Here is a 23,146-nt window from a genome sequence, read left to right on the forward strand (position 1 = left end):
TGAAGAACAGCGTGGCCTTTGGGGTTTTTTGGAAAGTGATTTACATTTCTCCAAGAAAGAGAAATAATTCTTTCCACCAGCTATTTACCTATGTAATTGAAACCTTAAGCAGAGCAATTTAGTTTTTCCTCACACAAAACACTTGAGTTTGGGTTCAGACAGCAGCACCCGCAGGCTCTGGCTTACCTGGATTGCAGGCGTCCTGGGATCCCAGCAGGGGCGCCTCCCAGAGAACCTCAGTCTCCAGAATCAGCCTCCGCTGGCCTCTCAGGATGATGCCAGCAGCCCGCATGCGCCCATGCAAGGTGCCCAGCCCCTGGCTCAACTTGTGCAGTTGGAGGAGGTCCACAAGAGAGCGTGACCCCCGGCTGACCTTGGGGCCAAGGCGGGAACTCAGGGGCTCCTCGGCCCTCCACGTCCTCGGAGTGTCCGGTCTGCCGCCGCCTCCAGACTGGGAGCTGCTGTGAGGACACAGCCTGGAGAGAGCATGCGGTGTTGAGACCACCCGGACGGCGTCTGTGACTGAACTCGGGTAAGTCTTCTTTATAAATTTTTAAGAATCTGGCCGGTGGGAGCGGAGATCTACTCATCCTGAGATGGCCCACGACAAGCCGCTGTGTAAGTTGCCCTGCGTCTCATAACCGCCGCCGGCCCCTCTGGAGCTTCCCGTTTCCTTTGGGCTCTCCTGCCCTCGGGTGCGGGGGCCAGTTTTCCCTCCCAACCCGCCCCCTGCCGCACGCCTCCCGGAAAGCGCCCAAGGTCGCAAACCAGCTCCTGTGTTATTGCATTTAATCCTCACACTCACGTCAGGCTCTGTGATATTATTCCCTGTCAGTGCTTGTTTGGTTCCATCTCACAAATCTTGAAACCGGGTGTTTTCATTTTCAATTAAAAGTATTTCACAATTTTCTCTTCTGAATGCACATCCAATTGTTCCAGAAGCCTCCTTTGAAAATCCTTTCCTTTCTTCCTTGGATTGTTTTGGTGTCTTAGAAAATTGGTGAGTGTATAAATGTGGATGCATTTCTGGGAACTCTATTACGCTTCATTGATCTACTCTTCATCTTTATGCTGCTACCACACATTCTTGTTTCTAATATAGGCCCCCTACTATTTTTATTTCTAAAGAAAAAAGTACTTAGATTATTGTTTGTATTTCCTTATAAATTTTAAACTCAGTTTGTCAATTTGTAACAGAAGAAAGGAGAAGGAAATGGACAAGGAAAACAAAGTAAAAGATAAAAGCTTGCTGGGATTTTGTTGAATTCATAAACCAGTTTGAAGAAAATTAACATAATGATACTGAGTCTTTTAATTCACAAGTATGGTATGTCCCCATTTATTTAGAATCTTTAATTTCTCTCAGAAATATTTTGTACTTTTCAATTCATGGACTTACAGGATTTCTGTTAAATATGTAACTAAAAATTTTTATGCTGTGGATTCTATTATAAATCATTTTTCTTAAATTTCATTGTTTTAAACTTGGATACTGACAAAGATTTAAACTCTTCTCAGGCTCGCCTAAACTTCTCAAATAGGTCTTGACTTTTGGACTTTTGTGTTCATCCCTGCATTGTTCAATTTTTGCAAGAATCCTACTAAATTGCTTTAGTTAGGTTCCCCCATTTTCCATGTCTGATCACCTTGCTTGCTGGTCAGCTTCCTCATCCTCTGTCATCCACCAGGTGATGTCTGACCTCCCTGACTTACCTTCAGAAAGAGTCCTGATAGGTCAGGTCAGCCCAATCTCCCCTTTGCTCCTGATGTTTGCTCCTATAACCCCCACCCTGCTTGCTCCTTGGCTATAAATTCCCACTTACCCATGCTGTTACTCAGAGTTGAGTCCAATCTCTCATTTGCAGCAAGACCCTTTAGGAGTGGTTCCTACACCTATTGCCATGGCCTCCCTTAAATAAAGTCTATCTTACAATGCTTTAATGAGTGTCACTGAGTAATTTTTTCTTTAGTAGAATGATTTTTTTTTCTTTACCACTGCTACTGCATAGCAAATACAATTGATTTATATATACTGACCTAGTAACCTGTGACCTTGTAAATTCACTTATTAGCTCTTGTCATTGTGCTGACATTCCTTAGGCTTTCAATATAAAAAAAAAGACATATGCAAATAGATGGGATTTAATTTTTTATTTCTGATCTTTATACATTTATTTATTTTCCTTCTTTCACTGAAAAGGATCTTTTTGCACAATAATAATGAAATGGGACATTCTTGCCTTGTCCTAATCTTAGGAAGAAAATTTTAGTATTTCAACATACAATATCATGTGAACAGAGGTGTCCTTTATCAGGTTTCAGAATTGTCTATTCCTATTTTTCTGAGAGATTTTATCATGAATAGGTATTGAATTTTGATAAGTGATTTTGTTGAATCTCTTAGAATGAAAAAAACCATAAAGAAAAAATTGATTAGATTTTTTCCCTGTTTATTTTGTTAGTAGGGTTTATAGTTTATCTGGTAAACTGGTCTTTATCCTTGGGCTAATCATATTTGGTTTTTGGGGCATTATCTCTTTCATATATTTCTAGAATTTATTTGCTAATATTCTGTTAAGGACATATATGTCCATGTTCATGAGAGATATTTGTAATTTTCTCATTTTGTAATTATTTTCTCAGGTTTTGTTATTAGGGATAATCTAGCCCCATTAAATGATTAGAAAAATGTTCACTCTTTTTCCATTTCTAAAAGAGTTTGTGTATAGTTTGTGTCATTTCTTTTTTAAATATTTGATGAAATTCACTGGCAAAAGCATCTGAGTCTGGGGTTTTCATTGAATGGCTTGATCATCATTTCAATTTACATATATGTGAATGTACTCATATTATTTTTATTTTATCTTGTGTTGTATTTGGTTTTATATTTAAAAGAATTGTCCATTTAATCTGTTATTAAATTTGTTGGCATTAGAGTTATAATGTGTACAGCCTATATATATATTAAATAATAAATAGTTGCTATTTTGTGTAGTGTTGGCTTGATAGAAGCAAATAGTGGAAGCTGTTATTGATTTACTTTAACTATAGCAGTCATACCTATGCTGCCTGCCCCCCACATTTAAAAGAATTAAAAATGTAACTAATAACTGTCAAGGATACTAAACATGTATCTTTTTTGGTTTACTAATCTCTGAGAAGGGAATATATTCTCTTCATTCTCTTTTGTATTCCAAATATTTTAAAGATTACTTTTTGATGAAATATAATTGACCCATACTCTTTTTTTCTCTCATAATTATTTGTGTAAAAATTTAAATGTCCTACTGTGTACTGCAAGATAGGTATTTTCAAAGTTCTATTCCTTTCTCTTTTTTAATGACAAAAATAAGGCCATATGGTAAATGTTTAATGTTACTGTATTGCTTTCCTTTATAAACATTCACTTTTTTCACAAACATTTTATTATTATATGCAGAGCATTCACTCCACATTTCCTATCTTCATTGTTTTGCCTGCATTGGTCTTTATGTCTAGAATTTCATGTCTCCATTTCTATTTTTCTCTGCATGTCTGAATCCTGCTTGTCCTGAGGTCTTAATCAAAAGTATTTCCTCCAGGCAGACTTCTCTGATAACCCTCAGTCACAGTGATTTCTCACTTCTCAAGTTCTGCGGACTTACTTACGTATTATCCACATCGTGGCCACGTAACTTAAAATCTTGTATTTAAATTACATCTGTCTATGCTTCAGTTCCCCACAGTAGAAAGATCGATATCTATGGTATTGTGATTTGTAATAAAAAATATACATTTGGTTTTTGTCCCTGTCCTGGCACAGAGCTCCTAAAATCCTTAGGATTTCCTAAGTGGTGAGAGTGTCTAGGTAATAGATCTGTCTTTTGTTGTATCAATTAAATGACTTTTGGACCACACCTGGAGAGGGGGGCTGGTTGCCAGTCAAGTCAACTGTGTGGTTAGAGGATTGGAACTTTCACACCTGCCCCTGGCCTCTGGGGTTGGGGAGAAGGTCTGGAGCCTAAGTTCAGTCACCAATGGCCAATGATTTAGTCAATCATACCTATGTAATGAAGCCTCCATGAAAGCCCCAAAAGAGAGAATTTGGAGAATTTCTGAGTTGGTGAGCATGTGGTGATTTGGGGAGAGTGGGGTCCTCAGAGAAGGCACTGAAGTCCCATGTCCCTTCTTCAGATCTTGCCCTATGCATCTCTCCCCACCTATTCCTGAGTTATATCCCTTTATAATAAATTAATAATCTAGTAAGTAAAACATTTCCCTGACTTCTGTGAGCCGCTTCAGCAAATTCATCAAACCCAAGGACAGGGTCATTGGAACCTCGATGTCTAACTGATTAGTCAAAGCACAGGCGACACCCTGAGCTTGTGAGTGATATCTGAAGTGTGTGTGTGTGTGTGTGGAGGGTCAGTGTTGTCGAACTGCGCTCTTAATCTCTGGAATCTGAGGCTAGACAATGTCAGCATTGAGTTGAATTGTAGGACACCCAGCAGGTGTCCAGAGCATTGTTGGTGATGTGGGGAACCCCTCTGACACACACACACTTGCTGGATTTGGTGACAGAACTTTTACTATCCTGTTCAGTTTTCCAGCTTTCATCTCTTTTCTGACCTACTGTTTGAATAAATTCTTAACCTAGTGTGTAAGAGTTGAAAGAAACAACTGATTTTTTAGACACACTGGATTTCGGATTGAAATATTTTGATGGCTGCTTTGGGTTTATTTAATCACACTTGCATTTTTCTTTAATTTTTATTAAGGTATTATTAATATACACTCTTATGAAGGTTTCACATGAAGAAACAATGTGGTTACTACATTTACCCATATTATCAAGTCCCCACCCACACCCCAATGCAGTCACTGACCATCAATGCAGCAAGTTGCCACAGATCCACTATGCGCTGTCTCTGTGCTACACTATTCTCCCTGTGATCCCCCGCACCATGGGTACTAAACATAACATCCTTCAATCCTCTTCTCCCTCCCTCCCCCCCACCCTCCCACACCTCTCCCCTTTGGTAACCACTAGTTCATTCTTGGAGTTGCTGAGTCTGCTCTTATTTTGTTCCTCAGTTTTGCTTTGTTGTTATACTCCACAAATGAGAGAAATCATTTGGCACTTGCCTTTCTCCACCTGGCTTATTTCACTGAGCATAATGTCCTCCAGCTCCATTTATGTTGTTGCAAATGGTAGGATTTTTTTCTTTCTTATGGCCGAATACTATTCCATTCTGTAAATGTACTACATCTTCTTTATCCATTCATCTGCTGATGGACACTTAGGTTGCTTCCATATCTTGGCTACTGTAGAAAAGTGCTGTGATAAACATAGGGGTGCATATGTCTTTTTGAATATGAGAAGTTGTATTCTTTGGGTAAATTCCAAGGAGTAGGATTCCCAGTTCAAATGGTATTTCTATTTTTAGTTTTTTGAGGAACCTCCATACTGCTTTCCACAGTGGTTGAACTAGCTTACATTCCCACCAGCAGTGTAGGAGGGTTCGCCTTTCTCTGCATCCTTGCCAGCATTTATTGTTCTTAGTCTTTTTGATGCTGGCCATCCTTACTGGTGTGAGGTGATATCTCACTGTGGTTTTAATTTGCATTTCCCTGATGATTAGTGATGTGGAGCATCTTTTCATGTGTCTGTTGGCCATCTGAATTTCTTCTTTGGAGAACTGTCTCTTCATATCATCTGCCCATTTGTTAATCAGGTTATTTGCTTTTTGGGTGCTGATATGTCATTTACAAATATATTCTCCCATACTGTAGGATGCCTTTTTGTTTTGCTGATGGTGTCCTTTGCTGTACAGAAACTTTTCAGTTTGATGTAGTCCCATGAGTTCATTTTTGCTTTTGTTTCCCTTGCTCGAGGAGATGCATTCAGGAAGAAGTTGCTCATGCATATATTCAGGAGATTTTTGCCTATGTTGTCTTCTAAGAGATTTATGGTTTCACTACTTATATTCAAGTCTTTAATCCATTTTGAGTTTACTTTTGTGTATGGGGTTAAACAATAATCCAGTTTCATTCTCTTGCATGTAGCTGTCCAGTTTTGCCAACACCAGCTATTGAAGAGGCTGTCATTTCCCCATTGTATGTCCATGGCTCCTTTATCATATATTAATTGACCATATATTGTTGGCTTTATATCAGGGCTCTCTAGTCTGTTCCAGTGGTCTATGGGTCTGTTCTTGTGCCAGTACCAAATTGTCTTGATTACTGTGGCTTTGTAGTAGAGCTTGAAGTTGGGGAGTGTAATCCCCTCAGTTTTATTCTTCCTTCTCAGAGTTGCTTTGGCTATTCAAGGTCTTTTGTGGTTCCATATGAATTTTAGAACTATTTACTCTACTTTGTTGAAGAATGCTGTTGGTATTTTGATAAGAACTGCATTGAATCTGTAGACTGCTTTAGGCAGGATGGCCATTTTGACAATATTAATTCTTCCTATCAATGAGCAAGGGATGTGTTTCCATTTATTGGTATCTTCTTTAATTTCTCTCATGAGTGTCTTGTAGTTTTCAGAGTACAGGTTTTTCACTTCCTTGGTTAGGTTTAAATTCCTAGGTATTTTATTCTTTTAATGCAATTGTGAATGGAATTGTTTTTCTGATTTCTCTTTCTGGTAGTTCATTGTTAGTGTATAGGAATGCCACAGATTTCTGTGAATTAATTTTGTATCCTGCAACTTTGCTGAATTCAGATATTAGATCAAGTAGTTTTGGAGTGGATACTTTAGGGTTTTTTATGTACAATATCATGTCATCTGCTAACAGGGACAGTTTAACTTTTTCCTTCCCAATCTGGATGCCTTTTATTTCCTTGTGTTGTCTGATTGCCGTGGCTAGGACCTCCAGTACTATGTTGAATAGAAGTGGGGAAAGTGGGCATCCTTGTCTTGTTCCCGATCTTAAAGGAAAAGCTTTCAGCTTCTTGCTCTTAAGTATAATGTTGGCTGTGGGTTTGTCATATATGGCCTTTATTATGTTGAGGTACTTGCCCTCTATACCCATTTTGTTGAGAGTTTCTATTATGAATGGATGTTGAATTTTGTCGAATGGTTTTTCAGCATCTATGGAGATGATCATGTGGTTTTTGTCCTTCTTTTTGTTTATATGGTGGATGATGTTGATGGATTTTCAAATGTTCTACTATCCTTGCACCCCTGCAATAAATCCTACTTGACCATGATGGATGATCTTTTTGATGTATTTTTGAGTTCAGTTTGCTAATATTTTGTTAAGTATTTTTGCATCTATGTTCATCAGGGATATTGGTGTGTAATTTTCTTTTTTTGTGGTGTCTTTGCCTGGTTTTGGTATTAGAGTGATGCTGGCCTCATAGAATGAGTTTGGAAGTATTCCCTCTTCTTCTAGTCTTTGGAAAATTTTAAGGAGGATGGGTATTAGGTCTTCACTAAATGTTTGATAAAATTCAGCAGTGAAGCCATCTGGTCCAGGAGTTTTATTCTTACATAGGTTTTTGATTACCAGTTCAATTTCATTGCTTTGTTTGTTTTGAAGTCTATTTTGTCTGATACAAGTACTGCAACTCCTACCTTTTTCTCTCTATTAGTTGCATGAAATATATTTTTCCATCCCTTCACTTTTAGTCTGTGTATGTCTTTGAGTTTAATGTGAGTCTCATGTAAGCAGTATGTAAATGGGTCTTGTTTTTTTATCCATTCAGTGACTCTATGTCTTTTGATTGGTGCATTCAGTCCATTTACATTTAGGGTGATTAGCGATAGGTATGTACTTATTGCAATTGCAGACTTTAGATTCGTGGTTACCAGAGATTCAAGGTTAACTTCCTTACTATCTAAGAGTCTAACTTAACTCACTTAATTTGCTGTTACAAACACAAAATAAAGGTTCTTTTCTTTTTCTCCTCCTTTTTGTTCCTCCTCTGTCCTTTATATATTAGGCATTATATTTTGTACTTTGTCTATCCCTTGATTGATTTTGGGGATAGTTAATTTAATTTTGCATTTGCTTAGTAATTAGCTCTTCTACTTTCTTTACTCTGGTTTTATTACCTCTGGTGACAGCTATTAAACCTTAGGTACACTTGCATCTATAGAAGTCCCTCCAAAATAGACTGTAGAGATGCTTTGTGGGAGGTAAATTCTCTCAGACTTTACTTCTCTGGAAATCTCTCCTTCAAATTTAAATGATAATCTTGCTGGATAAAATAATCTTGGTTCCAGGCCCTTCTGCTTCATTGCATTAAATACATCATGCCACTCCCTTCTGGCCTGTAAGGTTTCTGCTGAGAATACTGATGTTAGCCTGATTGGCTTCCCTTTGTATGTGATCTTATTTCTCTCTCTGGCTGCTTTTAATAGTCTGTCTTTATACTTGATCTTTGTCATTTTAATTACTATATGTCTTGGTGTTGTCTTCCTTGGGTCCCTTGTGTTGGGAGATCTCTGGATCTCCATTGCCTGAGAGACTATGTCCTTCCCCAAACTGGGGAAGTTTTCAGCAATTAGCTCCTCAAAGACACTTTCTATCCCTTTTTCTCTCTCTTCTTCTTCTGGTACCCCTATAAAGTGAATATTGTTCCATTTTGATTGGTCACACAGTTCTCTGAATATTCTTTCATTCTTAGAGATCCTTATTTCTCTCTGTGCCTCAGCTCGTTTGTATTCCTCTTCTCTAGTTTCTATTTCATTTATCGTCTCCTCCACTGTATCTAATATGCTTTTAATACCTTCCATTGTGCTCTTCAATGGTTGGATCTCTGACTGGAATTCATTCCTGAGTTCTTGAATATCTTTCAGTACCTCCATGAGCATGCTAATGATTTTTATTTTGAACTCCCTTTCAGGAAGAGTCATGAGATCCATGTCATCTTTCTCTGGACTTACATTAATTTTACTTTGAACCAGGTTCCTTTGGTGTTTCATATTTGTATATGGCACCCTCTGGTGTCCAGAAGCTCTATTCTCTGGAGCTGCTCAGCCCCTGAAACAATGTTGGGGGTGGAAGGGAAATGGCATTGGTGCCTGTGGGAAGGAAAGAGCTGTTTCCTGCTTCCCCACTGCTATGCCTGTCTCCACTGCATGAACTAGTGAGTTGAGCACACAGGTATAAGCCTCTATTCTTTGCATCTGTAGTTGTAGACAGATCTTCCCTTTGGCTGGCATAATGCCACGGTAGGGTTTGCTGGAAGAAAGGCCCCGTAGGCTGCATATCACACAGTGGGTCCTTGGAGCTGTGTAGCCAGCCATTGGGCTGGAGCACATGGAAATCATGAAAGCTCCCAACATTCTGGGCAGAGTGCATCTGGACAATTTTGTTTACCTGCGCTTTCTCCTGAGCAGTAAGCTCTGTGCAATCCTTGCCCCTTTAGCAGCCCTCTTGCTAAGGGCTTCCTTGTTAGGAAGTCTCTCTGACTGCTTGCCTTTCTTTTGTCCCAGAGCGACCGGATGTGGACCCTTGCTTTCCACAAGTGGCTGGAATCTCAGTCTCTCCAGGAATTCCGCCTGTCTTAGCTTTCCAATCCCCTAATCATGAGAGTATCATGAAAGTACCATGAAATGTAAGTTTGTGCTCCCAGAGCAGATCTCCGGAGTTAGGTCTTCTGCAGTCCCAGGCCTCCACTCCCTCCCCACTCCGTTTCTTTTCCTCCCTCTGGTGAACTTGGGTGTGGGAATGGCTTGGGTCCCACCTGGCCACAGCTTTCATACATTACCCTGTTTCTTGAGGTCTGCTCTTTTCTCCAGGTGTATGCAGTCTGGTGCAGTCCTCTTTCCTATTGCTCTTTCAGGATTAGTTGTATTAATTATATTTTCTTACTATATGTGGTTTTAGGAGAAAGCCTTTGTCTTACCTCTCACGCCACCATCTTTAATCTCCCACACTTGCATTTTTAAAGGCCTAGGTTCTTTACTGTTTATTAATTCAGTAATATATTATGTGAACAAATGTTATAACATTCCATTGTCCTACATGAGGAAATGGTTTATTGGCAAAAGTTATTTGAAATAATAATGCTTTCTACTTATAAAAGAATTCACATTTTTCATATTGACTAATTATAGTTCTCTCCCTCTCTGTCTCTCTTTACACACTCACACCATATGAATACACACATACATATACTCACACAGTCTCATTTTTAATACTCCATATTTCATAAGACTCAGTTCTCTTTTGATTCTTTGCTTCAGTAATATATCTCAGTGAATACCATATATATTATAATAAATGCAATTCATTTTGATTCTGCTATTCCATCCTGAGTATAAACAATTATATCAAAATGTTTTCAATTACCAGAAAAAAAAAAAAGACCCACTAAAATAATTACAAATCATTTACTGGAAGTATCCTTTCATCCTTTCTTCATTTTCTTTCTAAGGAAGTGGTAGGTGACTGCAGTAGAAAGAGGAAGGTGTAGTAAATTGCTATAAATCACAAAGAGAAAATTGTATAAACATTACAAAATAATACTATTTTTGTGTTGCTTAGGGATTAGAATTAATGCTAGAACTCTTTCCCAAAATTGAATTTTTAATAATGTTACATCACACTATTGCTTTGGAACAATGGAAGTGTATGAATAATTGCAACCAACTCTTTTTTGTGTGATAAGGAGAAAAGATGAAATATGAAATTACAGAATATTTTTTATTAAAGAATCTCTTTTGCTTCTAAGTTTGTGCCACACAATATATTCAAAATACTTGTATAAGTAGGAGATTTCTTTCCTTTCACAGATGGGTAGGGAAATCAGCCCCCATATTTGCCTGGGTAGATGACTGTTTCAACTCACATCACATTTTTCCAGACAACCTGTTGTATAGCAAGATATGCCAACTTTCTCTCAAGGCTAAGCATCAGATGGCAAAAAATTTGGTAAAAAAAAATGGTTATGATTTTAGCAAAGCTAAAGTGTTCTTTGGGTTATTGTCAGTTTGAGACACTGTTTCTCAAATTTCATTTCTTGTTATATGTTCCTCCTGGCTTCATCCAGGGACCCACCTCAGATTCATGCTGTCTGTGTTGGATGGATCAACACAACACTGCTTCCTTTAGCTATCCTCTGAGCACTAATATCAGCAAAACTTTGTATTACTTACTACTTGTAAATGTATGAAGCATAAAATAAATTTTTAAAGTATCTGTTTAATATGATCTAACATTAGCTGATGTGCCCACAGTGATCTGTTTCCCACATGTGAGGAAACACTGACCGCAATGACAGCATGGCCTGCTCCTCCTGTCACCCCAGGTCCTTCCTGTCCCAGCCACATCCTGAGTGGAACTGGCCTTGAGTGCCCAGCCCCTTCCTTAGCTTCACAACTGCACATTCAACGCAGGCCTGACATGTTTCTATAGATAAGATTACTTCTACTATACACCTTACCCAGTGAATCCCTGAAATTACTGAAATCACACACATAGTATTTAAAAAAATTTTTTTAAAGTGCCATTTCCTTTCTTCTCCCTCCCTGCTATAGTGAAGTCACAGATCCTTATTTATTACAGTGTTTGTTTGTAAAAGACTGCCCATCTCTTGATTTTCTTTTTCTGAGACAGAGACTACACTGACATTTGGAAATCTAGTACATCCTTAATTCTATTCTAACATTTTAGTGGTTTATTTGATGCTGCCCTTATCCCCTCAATTACTAAACCTTTTTTTTTTTACACATTATGCCAACATGTTGAGAAAGCCTGCTGCCTATAGAAAAGTTCAAATGGTTCAGAAAAGACAAGTTGGCTATTACTGCTTCACACTAACTGGAAAAATCTGATTCCAAAGCTGACTATTGAATAGATCCTGTTTGGCCTAAATATATTGAACACTTTTGTATAAATAATACTGTTAAATGTTGGAGGGTGGTCTTTACTCTGTTGCATTACTTAACAATTTCAGGGGTAAAAAAGTGTGAAAAGCAGTCAGAACTCAGAGTAAAAGCTCCATTGTATTTGAAGCAGACAGTTTTTCAGAAAATTAGAAGTTGAGTTGACTTTGACAGACAAAAGTGGAGGAAAGGCAAGAGGTAAGCAAGATGGAAATGTCAAGATGAATGGTGAGGAATCCATACTGTTTGCAGTAGAGAGTGCAAGCCTCAGACCTTGGGGGGAATCTACAAATTCAGCCAAGGATATCATACAGAGATTCTTTGATTCCATACTAAGACTTATATAGAGAATTTGGTCCTAAAGAATATTTATGTATGTGACTAAGTAATAGTAAAAATTAAAACTTGGAATCTGAAGAAGTGAAACTTATGCAGAATGTGATGTGACCATCTGAGTAGTGAATATATAGCTACTGGTAAAGCTGGCCTTATTCAGATGAAAAAGTGTGCAAAGAGAAGATAAACAGAACTGCTGGTTCCTAGGTGTTCCTTCACACATCAGCTTATATGTATTGCTTGGAAAGTAATGGGCTGGTTTCAAGGGCAAACAGTAAACAAAGGTGACTCAGACTCAGATGCTATCTGTTTCAATTTTACTGTTTATAAATGAATTACAGTGGGTACACAGATAAATATAATTCATAATTGAAAGTATTAAATGCCATAAAAGAAGTACAACAAAAATATCAGAACGCAAAGGATGAAAAAATTCCTTCTCAACAAGGGAAGTAAGGAAGGTATCATATAAAAGAATGTAACTGTTGGATTCTCCCAGAGGAGGACGCCGCCCCAAATCACTCACGAAAGGCGTCTCTTGATGCAACAAGCAAGAGGAATTTATTCAGGAACCAGCTAGCTGGGGTCCAAGTGTTAGCCCAACGCAGCGGGTCTCAACAAGGACGCATAAATCTTCGGTTGGCGCCACATCCCGGGGGTTTCACGAGATAAGAACACCCTCAGCCATACAGTGTTTCAGCAAGATAAGCTTGGTATGTATGACTAACTGACCAAGGTTTAGCTGTCTGAAGGCCGCAGCTGCCCACCACCTGGTGTTTATGATTAACTTGTTTTTCACCTCGTTTTTCAAGGCCTTTCTGAGTCACATATTCATCTGAGCTTCTCAAGATGGCTGTGCTTAGGCTAACAGGCTAACCTGTTGTCTTCACTGAATGCTTAGATCCTACAGTAACGTGGTGTGTTAACTCCTTATTTATAGCATATCTATAGTATAAAGGTCAAAGGGCAAAGTATAGAGTATCAACATTATAAAGACCATATTGTTAAGCCTACAACTAACATCGTACTCAACAGTGAAAGGTTACAAGCTTTTGCTCTAGGACTGGGAATAAGGCAAAGGTGCCCAGTCTCACCACTCCTATTCAATATAATACTGGAAGTCTTAACCAGAGTAATTAGGTAAGAAGGGGGAATAAAATGCATCCAGATTGAAAAGGAAGAAGTAAAACTGTCCATTTGCATATGATATAATTTTATATATAGAAAATCCTAAAGATTCCACCAAAAAAACTATTAGAACTAGTAAATAAATTCAGTTAAGTTGCAGGATATAATGTCAGCAGGGGAAAGTTCTGTACCTTAAAAACTATGGCTTAGAGAAGACACAAATAAAGAAAAGCTACCCACAATCATAAATCAGAAGAATTAAAATTATTAAAATGCCTATATTACCCAAAGCTATCTGTAGATTCATCTGTCAAAATTCTAATGGCATTTTTTCACAGAAATAGGAAAACTATCCTAAAATTTGGGTGGAACTGCAAAAGATTCCAAATAGTCAAAGCAATCCTGAGAAAGAAGAAGAAAGCTAGAGGCATCACATGTCTTGATTCCAAACTACATTTCAAAGCTATTGTACTCAAATGTTATGGTACTGACATAAGCCAAATACACCAAAGGAACAGAATTGAGAGTCCAGTAGTAAAATCTCACATACACACACATATTTGACAAGGGAGTCAAGAGTATTCAATGGGCATAGTCTTGTCTCTTCAATAAATGGTGTTAAAATGATTAAAAATTTAAACATAATACATGAAACCATAAAACTCCTAGAAGAGAACACAAGGAAAAAACTACCTGATGTTAGTTTGGCAAAGGTTGCTTGGATATGACACCAAAAGAATAAGCAACCAAAGCAAAAATCAGCAAGTCAGACTACACCAAACTACAAAGGTTTTTCACAGCAAAAGAAACCATCAACAAAATGAAAATGCAACCTGTGGAATGGGAGAAAATGTTTGCAAACCTTCTCTGAAAAGGGATCAAATTCATACAACTCAATAGCAAAAAAAAATAAAAAGAATCTGATTTTAAAGTGCATAGAACACTGTATAGATAGTTTTCCGAAGAAGACATACAAATGGACAGCAGGAACATGAAAAGATCCTCAACATCAGTAATTATTTAGGGAAATGAAAATCAAAACCATAATAAGATATCACCTCACATGTGCTAGAATCAAAAGATAAGACATAGCAAGTGCTGGCCAGCATGTGGAGAGAAGGGAAGCTTGTCCATTGCTGGTTGGTTAAATAGGTGCAGCTACTATGGAAAGCAGTATGGAGGTGCCTCCAATAATTAAAAATAAAAATACTATATGATCCAACAATCCACTTCTGGGTGTATGTCCAAAGGAAATGAAAACATTATCTAGAGGAGATAATCTACATCCCTGTATTGATTGAAGCATTATTCACAATAGGCAAGATTTGGAAACAACCTAAGTGTCCATCTATGGATGAATGTATAAGGAAGATTTTTTAATATGTATACTGTGGAATATTATTCAGCCATGAGAAAGAAGGAAGTCCTGTTATTTGCAACAATGTGTGAATCTTGACAGATTATTAAGTGAAGTAAGTCAGAGAAAGAAAAATATTGCATGATCTCACTCATATGAGGAATCTAAAAAAGCCGAACTCATAGAAATAGGTTACCAGTGGATGGAGGGTGGGGAAATGGGAAAATGTTTGTCAAAAGGGTACATACCACTTGTAGTTATAAGATAAATAAGTTCTTGGGATCTGATGTACACAGACACACACAAAAAAAAGAGAAAGAGAAACAAAGGAAAGAAGAAAACACATCCTAATGAACATAACCTTGTAAGCAAGCCTAGTTTGTCTAGTATAGCAATTTTTGAAGTTTTCCATAGGATATTAACAGGTATTCATTCTAAAAATAATTCTATGGTAATAAAAGTGCTGAAGCAAATGAAATTTAACAGGGATCTTTATTACAGAACTTTTCAGTGCTTATACAAGGCTAACTTTCATTGTGAAGCTTTAAAAATGTGTTCATCGCTGTCAGAATATGTGAGTATAGAACCTTCTCATCCCAACAGAACTGATCAGGCTACCATACACAGAACAGACTGGGAGAAGCAGTGCCAGATATTAGGAAGGAAATCTCTGGGGTTCCAGTTGAGAGATTCAATCTTTCCTGTTGAGTGTATTTACTGGATTCTGCTTTAACATTCAGGAAAGAAAGTAATCACAGACATCTATTAGCCTATCTGGAGGCCTGTTGGGCCAATCAGGTTTACATAGCACACAGTAACATTATACACAAACTAAAAATATATTATCTGCAGATCATCTTACATATTATCAATTATTTCCATTCTTCATAATTTTATAAAATTTCCAAATAAAAGACCAAGTTTTCAATGTACTGCTTTTCTTTTCAGTTGTATACTTTAAAACATTATGATACTAACCATAGATTTCTACTAAGGCCAGTCAGAACAGTTTTGTGTGTCCAATGAAAAGGAAGAGTACTTAAAAAATGCACTCAAAATGTCTAGTCCCTGGAAATCTTTTAAAAATGATCTTTAGACGTTTATATTCCTAGTGATTGGAGAAGTGTCCTCGAAAGCTTTTTAAACAGTGGCACACCATAGAAAAGAATCTAAATATTAGAGAAATCAAACTTTGAAGCCCTACACATGTCAAGGTCTAAAAGCAGAAAGTAACCCATCTACAATTGAGTAACCCATGTACAATTTGTTCAGTGGGCTCTGGTTATATGTAGAGTAAAATTTGATAGAAGATTTAAGTAACTTGAACAATAAAAGAACATAAGCAAATGTAAATGCTATCAATTAGCAAATTTTTAATCACTAATTAACAAACACTTCCATTTAGCTGCTATTAAAAAAAACACCTATTGGCAATTGTTTTTGAATCAAAGTTTTTTGGAAGCCAAGGAAATGTAATTTTTTTAAAGTTGAAAGTGCAAGCTATTAAGTGAGTGGAAAATGATGTCAATTAATCATCTAAGGAAATACACTGTTTTTTGCATATGTGAATCTAACACATCAGTATGTGTCTACCACAAAAGATCTACATAATGCAGAGTTTGGTCATCTCGATAATACAATTTCCTGATCATTCTTGTCACTCTCACACCTGTTTTATGAGAGTGAATCATATGGGAATGCTTATAATCAGCCACACAAATATATTTGTAAATACTAACAAAATGATATAAATATCATGTATCATTTTTAAAATTTAATACAGATGGTTTAAATGATAAGTCCTGAAAAACAATGTGGATCTTCAATTTTTATAACCTCAAAATATTTTATTTCATAAAATGCTGTATAAGGTATACTATAAATCTTAAGTAAATCTATTATACTTTCTGATGTTAATAATTCCTTCTGAATTATCCATTGGGAATTTGTTTAAAAATCCATTTTTCATAAAAAGACTCTTTTCTAGAGTCAAAAAATCTTTTTCTTCCCCATGAATAAAAGACTAATTAAAAAGATCTAAAAACACTTTAACAAGGCTTGCCATTTCCCTTCATATTGTATTATTTTTTCCATAGAAAATAATTTATTTACTTCAGAATCCAGGTTGGTGCCTATTTTTCAAGCAAGCAACCATGATTGTTGACATAGCAGATACAGATTATATGTAAGTAGAGCAAAACGTTTTGTAGTAATTTTCACTCATGGTACATGAAATTGATATTTAAGCAACTCCTGATATTTCTTTCTTTCTCTCTTTCTTTCTTTAGCAGAGCAAGGTAGAGGCTTTTATTTAGAGAGAAAGCGAGAGAACAGAGCTCCTGGCTCAGGCCAGGGTGGTACATTGTCTAGGGGTTTTATAGGCCAGGGATGCACACCTGCCAAGTGGTCCCAAAATGTTTACCTCTGAAGAAACACTAAGTTTCTTATTGTTCTTCCTGGTTATTTACAAGAATTTTACTGCTCTGATTTCCTCCCAGGATAGCAGCTTCCTGGTCTGGGAGTGTATCACTCAAGGCTGCCTGCTTTGCTCCCAAGGTAAGCTGAGTTAGAATTGTCTGTTAAGAAACTTACTTTTTAACTAATTGGGTTTTAAAATGCAATCTAATTTTCAAGATGAAATCCTTCCTGTTTTTACTATGTTGTTTTCGGCTTGCTTGCTACATTGCCCAGGTTGCAATCATTTGTTTAGGGCTGGAGGAAGAAAAAGCAGCACCTGGGTAGAGTCCGAAAAATAAGCTGCGCCCCCCCAGCAGGCCAAAGCAAATCTCACAATGGATAATCTTGCTTTGTTTTTTTCCGGAGGCCCTCTTCCTACTCTGTCTGAGCCCACGGTCCCTGTCTCATTCTCCCTTCTACAGATGGAGACCCTAGCTGCTGCTAGGGAAAGGGGGAAACGACCGCTCTGGCTGCTTCATGTTGAGAGGGGGGCGGAGTAAAGGGTGCAGCTAGGTCTCCATCACTGGTCAGTGGAGAGGGCCTCGGAAGATGGGCACTTCTACCTTGGGTCCCATTTCCATCACCACTGCAGTTTGATGGCTTCAAAAGGATTTAGAAAACCAGCTCCATATTGTAGTAGTCCATGGGACTTCTGGGCCTGACATAACTTGGACTGGCTTTCAGAGGTCCTGGAGTGAATCAGAGGCAATTTGTGAATAATTTGGAATGTCCACCATTCCTGATATTTCTTAAGAGATTTCATTTAAAAGTTTAAAAATAATCAAGTAATGTTGTGGCTCTAAAGCTATTAAAAACAGAAGTTTTTATTGTGCACATTCTGTGGGCACACATTTCCCTCTACCTCTTCCAGCTATATTGGTAATAAGATGGGAAATTAATAAAAATAAAGTGTCCCTGATATAGTTAGGCATAGTAGAAATTAAGCCACACCCCTTTCATGTCTTCCTTTGCCATTGTCAAGGAGGTATGGTTTCTTTATAGGCAGATCATTGCCGCATTCATTTTTTCCAGAAAGCTTCTCAGCCTTTATCACTCCTTAATAGTCAGTCTTTGAGAGCACATGAAATGTCAGATGAGAACCTGCATCAAAATCTCATTTTATGGTTGAACATTTAGGAGACAGCTCATGGCCTTAGATGGAATGCGGATGACCAGAGGGGTGCAGATGGAATGAACGAGTGGCGGCAGCAGCCACCAGCAAAGTCATGCCACTGCAAGCATAGCAGCTCAGTGTGCAGCTGTGGACACTGCAGCCAGGAAACAGATCAAGCAGGGATTAACCTGGGCTAATGCTTCCATGAGGGGCATTGACTGAGGTGACTGGGAGTTGGACCCCAAACAGAAAACAGTTGCTCCCAGTAAAAAGATCTTAAAATGGTTGTTAATTCCACACTGTCTTGAAAATCAGTGGGAGTTGAAAGATACTACCCAGAAAATTTTTTTAAAAGGTCAAGGAGCTCTGTGATTCTAAGGATGACAACAGACCCGAGCAAACAGAAGAGGCTGTTCATAGGGTGATGAAGTAAGAAAACACCAGACATCAATGGCATTGGTTTCCTGTGATGTAATCTCTAAGCACCTTGCAGAAGGAAAGGCCAAGAATGAATTCTGTATATTGTAGGAAAGGCACTGGTGGGGCTTAAAGAAGAGGGTGAGCTTTGTGTTCAAAGAAATGCTGCATAATGTTACTCTCTTATCAACACGTAACTTTTTGCCTCCCAAAATTCCACACTAAAATGTTTCTACATATAGGTATTATTGAATCCCATTGCTGAAAATGCAGGGGCCCTGAGCACTGCATGCTTCTGGAATTTAATCAGGTTCAGTGGGAAGAAGGAATACAGAAAGGGGGCCAGTCCTCATGGGCTGTGCTATGTGGAACCCAAGGAGTAGGTTCCTGGGGAAGAATTTCAAATGAAAATCAGGTAGACTATCTAACCAATTTGTTTGTCAGAGGGACTCAGGCAGAGAGGGAGGGCCCAGGTGGTAAGCAAAGATAGCATCAGGAAAGTGGGAAGTTCACAGAGCAGGGAGGAATGTGCTGACCTTGAGAAAGGAGATCTTGAGGAAGCATTTTCGTATCAGGCAGGGGCAGGAGAAGACAGGGAGTAAATCTGGACCAGGAGTGCACTTCTTTGCGCATGCCTCATGTTACCTAGACTGTCCAGATTCTCCCTTCTTCGACTTCAATTATGCCTTCAAGCATGGCATCATGACATGAAATAGAGGAAACAGAGCCTGCTGCACTCCTTGTTGAGTGACTACGGCTGGGTGTTATCTATTCAACTATGAACCATAGGGGCTTCTAATGGTAAAATCTCATAGCGTTACAAATATCATGTCTTTGTGGATGTAAAAGGGCTTAGGAAACGTGTGACCAGTTGGACCAAAGGAAACCTATGTGAATTTATTTTTCAACATTAAAATTTTGTTTACACTAACTTAACTTCCTATCTCCACAACAATAATTTTGGAAAGCTTAAAGGTTTATGGGCTTCTTTTGTGAATTCTTGCTGTATTTTCTTGAGGCAGATGGAGAACAAATACCTTCATTACAGATGCTCGGTTGATCTATTGAACTGAATTATATTTAGAAGCACCTAGTACATTTTTTTTCTTGGCTAATAGACATTGGTCTCTGTGCATCCAACTTTTAGCCATGTACTTATTTAGTTTGTGGTTTTCTAAAATTTTTTAGAAGTATTGTTGATATGCAATATTATATTGGCTTCAAGTATACTTCACAGTGGTTCAATAATTGCACACATTATTAAATCCTCACCCCAAGTACCCAGTACATTCTGTGACCTACATGAGCACTCACATAACTAGTTTCGATGTCAGGATGGTCCTAAGCTGGTGCCCATCTCCTGTGAAAGAGTCCCTGCCTTTTTCACAGCCTTTTAGAACATTTCCAAAAAAATCTGGTATAATTAGGTACCTCTAATGTAAATGTTTAATAGAGGCATGGGATTTTCATCTGATTACTTTGCTGCTGCAGAGAAACAGGACCTAATTTAACATTAAGCCTGTAATTAGAAAGTAGAGCTCTTTTGCTAGGGTAAACTAAATCCCTTGCATTTTTGACAGTAACTTGCATTCAAAATTTGAATTTTAAATAACCTGGATAATCATAGCCCTAACTTCAACACACTAACCTGGTCAATCTCATTTAAGTTGTTTACAAAGGGTAAATTCAAAAACTGTTTTCTTGAGTAGGTTAACTAGGAGCTGCTATTTTGTTTGTTTTCTAAAAAGAATTTTAGTTACAGAGGGATCTTCTACTCCTCCCATAACCCTTCTTTTTCTTCTTCTTTTTCTCGGTGCTTGTAGAATATGTATGTATATTAGAAAGCTTATGGATTTTAGAGCTCATGTTAAAGCAGCACGGGGGGGTGGTAAATGCTATTAATTGTCTTGATACACATCTTTGTTTGAATCCCCTCCATGGCTTCACCTTTTATGTTTCTGTAGGAGGAGGAGTTTGGGCCAGTCTGAATTCTCAACATTCCAGGGCACTTAGCCTTGGCTGCTGTTGAACAACTCTGTGACCAGGGCAGCTGAAAGCCTGTAATATTTAGTGTTGCAGATTAAGATGTAAACAGAGGCTGACATTTTGTTCTGTAGTTATTGATAATGAAAAGATCTTGGGTAGACCATGAGAGTGAGTCTGAGAAAAGTGAGTGGCTAAGATCATTGCAGAGAGGGGATCAAGTAACCGAGAGGATAGAGTGTGGGGAGAATTAGCTACGTGTCTACCAAAATTGTCAAGAATTAAAGCAGGAGAAAAGATCTGTGTTTCATAAAAGGCATAGTAGGAGCTAGAAACTAGAGTCAATAGAAATGAATTGAAATAAGAAAGAAAATAAAGTTATAAAAAGCATTATCTGTTATATGAGACTAAAAGTTTGGGGGGTTTTTAGAAAGAAGGGAAGAAAAATAGTTTGAAAATAGCAAGGAAGAGCAAGTCAGCCATCTCCCCCCACCCCAGTACAATGCACAGGTGGAAGAAAACAGCCACCAATTAAGAGGGTGAAGGGAAAGTAAGGTCCTTAGGGGACAGCCAGGTTTGGTTACATCAAGAATGTGAGAGAAGCACTGAGAAGAGGCTAAGAATGTGGGGACATTTGCTCATGATGGAAGGTAAGGTTCAGAGGGCACATGGAAGGGCTTCAGAAGATAAAGGGGAAAGGGGGATAGAAAAGAGAGGGGCAGTGCCTATGACCACAGGGGACTAGAGGGTGACTGATGTGCTAGGTCTGGGGCTTCTTGAGGTGACCGAAGACAGAAGAATCAAAGCTGAGCACACTTAGTCCCCATCGATTCAGAACAGGTGGTGGAGGGAAGGCTGAGAGTTTGGGGAGTGGAGGAAGATGGCTTCCTGGGACTGTCTCTTCACCTCTGATAAGGATGTAGTAGCTCAAGAGGCATCAGCTTATCAGTCTCAGCATGCCGGGCACCCCAGCGGTGGGGTTAGGAATGTTCTTGCACTTTGGTTGCACCCTCATTGATGAACCCGAGGCTTTTGGAGAAACCTGGCATTATACCAAATGAGTAGGCCCGTCACTACTTCTCATGATGAAGGCATAAGTAGGTGTGAGTTCAGTCCCTTGTGTCCTAATCCACTTCAGTTATAGTGACAGATTGCCCTCCTGCCTTAATTCTCCAGAATATGGGGAGGTGCTTCAAATTCTTCAATTCCTATACATCAAATACATAAGGGACCTAAGAAATACCCAAGTTCAACCCTCTTCATTCAATAAAAGAAAATTGAGATGAAAGAGGATTAAGGACCTTAGATAATGTCTTGCTGAAAGTTAATGGACAAGTCAGAATTATTCAGCTGTCTTAAGTCCTCATCTTTCACTGTTAGGTTTGAAATGCCTTCTGTTGGCTTCTAAATTATTATGGCTTTAATCACTTTTTAAAAATAGTTTAAGTGTAATAGTAGATTGCTTAGTTCATGGACTAAAACTTTTAAAGTGGCAAGTGCTTTGATAAGAATACAGAATTTATCCACATTTCAAGTATTTTCACATAATACTTAATACTATGCATGAACAATATTACATGTGGTTATGATGATGTTATGGGATTGTAAAAACTGAATAAGGAGTATAAAATTGGGGTTCCCATAGGAACAGTACTTGAAGAAAGTTTTCTGAATTGTCTTTCAATCTCCCTGATGGTAAGGTACTCATGAGAGGACCTCACTCCTGCATTGGAATTTGTGTCTTGTTGGTCAGTAGGTTTTGAACTTCCCTTATGAAGAATTTTTCTCAGGATGACATTGGACATTAATCCATGTGTTTAAAATAACACACATAAAGCTCTTGCTGGTGTGTTTATTATACACCTGAGGAATCAAGGTTGTGGCATTGTTCAAGTTCACCATTTGTTGTGGTTTTCTTTTTACAGAAATTCCATCTTTTCTTTGATAGGATATACTGTTTAAACTATTAAATTTTATACTGTTTTTTTCTGGCTGTTTGTAGGTGGCAGAATCCAAACATGGAGGGCAAACTGAGTATAATTTGAAAGAGACTAAAAGAATTACGAAGAATTAGGTGGGTAATTCATGTACGCTACATTAATGACCTGTGATTTTCAGTTTTTCTATAGGGAAAAAAAAAGGTACTATTTAGGTTGAATTTTATCCTCAAATATACAGTTCTCAAGGTAGAGTAGTGTGCAGCTTGATAGATGATTAAAAACATGAATGTCTGAGTTTCTAATATCATTATATCCCTGGGACCTCCTAAGTGATTTTAAGCAGTTAAAAGTCAAGATACCAATGCAAAAATAAATAAAGATATCAAAGTTTCCAGGTTATTACACTGTATATCTCAGCATTAAAATACAGATTTTCTACATTATTAATTTTTGGTAAAGATTTCAGTTTCTAGAAAAACAGTTTTTAGAACCTTTCAGCTATTCTCAATCACTTGTTTGATTAATATATAGCTAATCAGTGAGGAATGATAAATAGTCTGCTTTCTGTGCTAGGCCCCTTAGGCCTTTATATTTCT

At 37.9% G+C, this 23,146-nt stretch overlaps 1 long non-coding RNA gene across 1 annotated transcript in view; it reads left to right on the forward strand.

Annotated features, from left to right (window-relative positions):
* Positions 1–422: 422 nt before the first annotated feature.
* LOC140845321 (uncharacterized) overlaps positions 423–23,146 on the forward strand; it is a 41,419-nt gene continuing 18,695 nt past the window's right edge. Inside the window, exons 1-3 of the long non-coding RNA XR_012124094.1 lie at positions 423–532; positions 17,138–17,195; positions 22,613–22,684. This is a non-coding gene — a long non-coding RNA (uncharacterized lncRNA). The remainder of the gene's footprint in view (positions 533–17,137; positions 17,196–22,612; positions 22,685–23,146) is intronic.

The sequence above is a fragment of the Manis javanica genome, chromosome 2 (assembly GCF_040802235.1).
Source record: "Manis javanica isolate MJ-LG chromosome 2, MJ_LKY, whole genome shotgun sequence".
Lineage (NCBI taxonomy): Eukaryota > Metazoa > Chordata > Mammalia > Pholidota > Manidae > Manis > Manis javanica.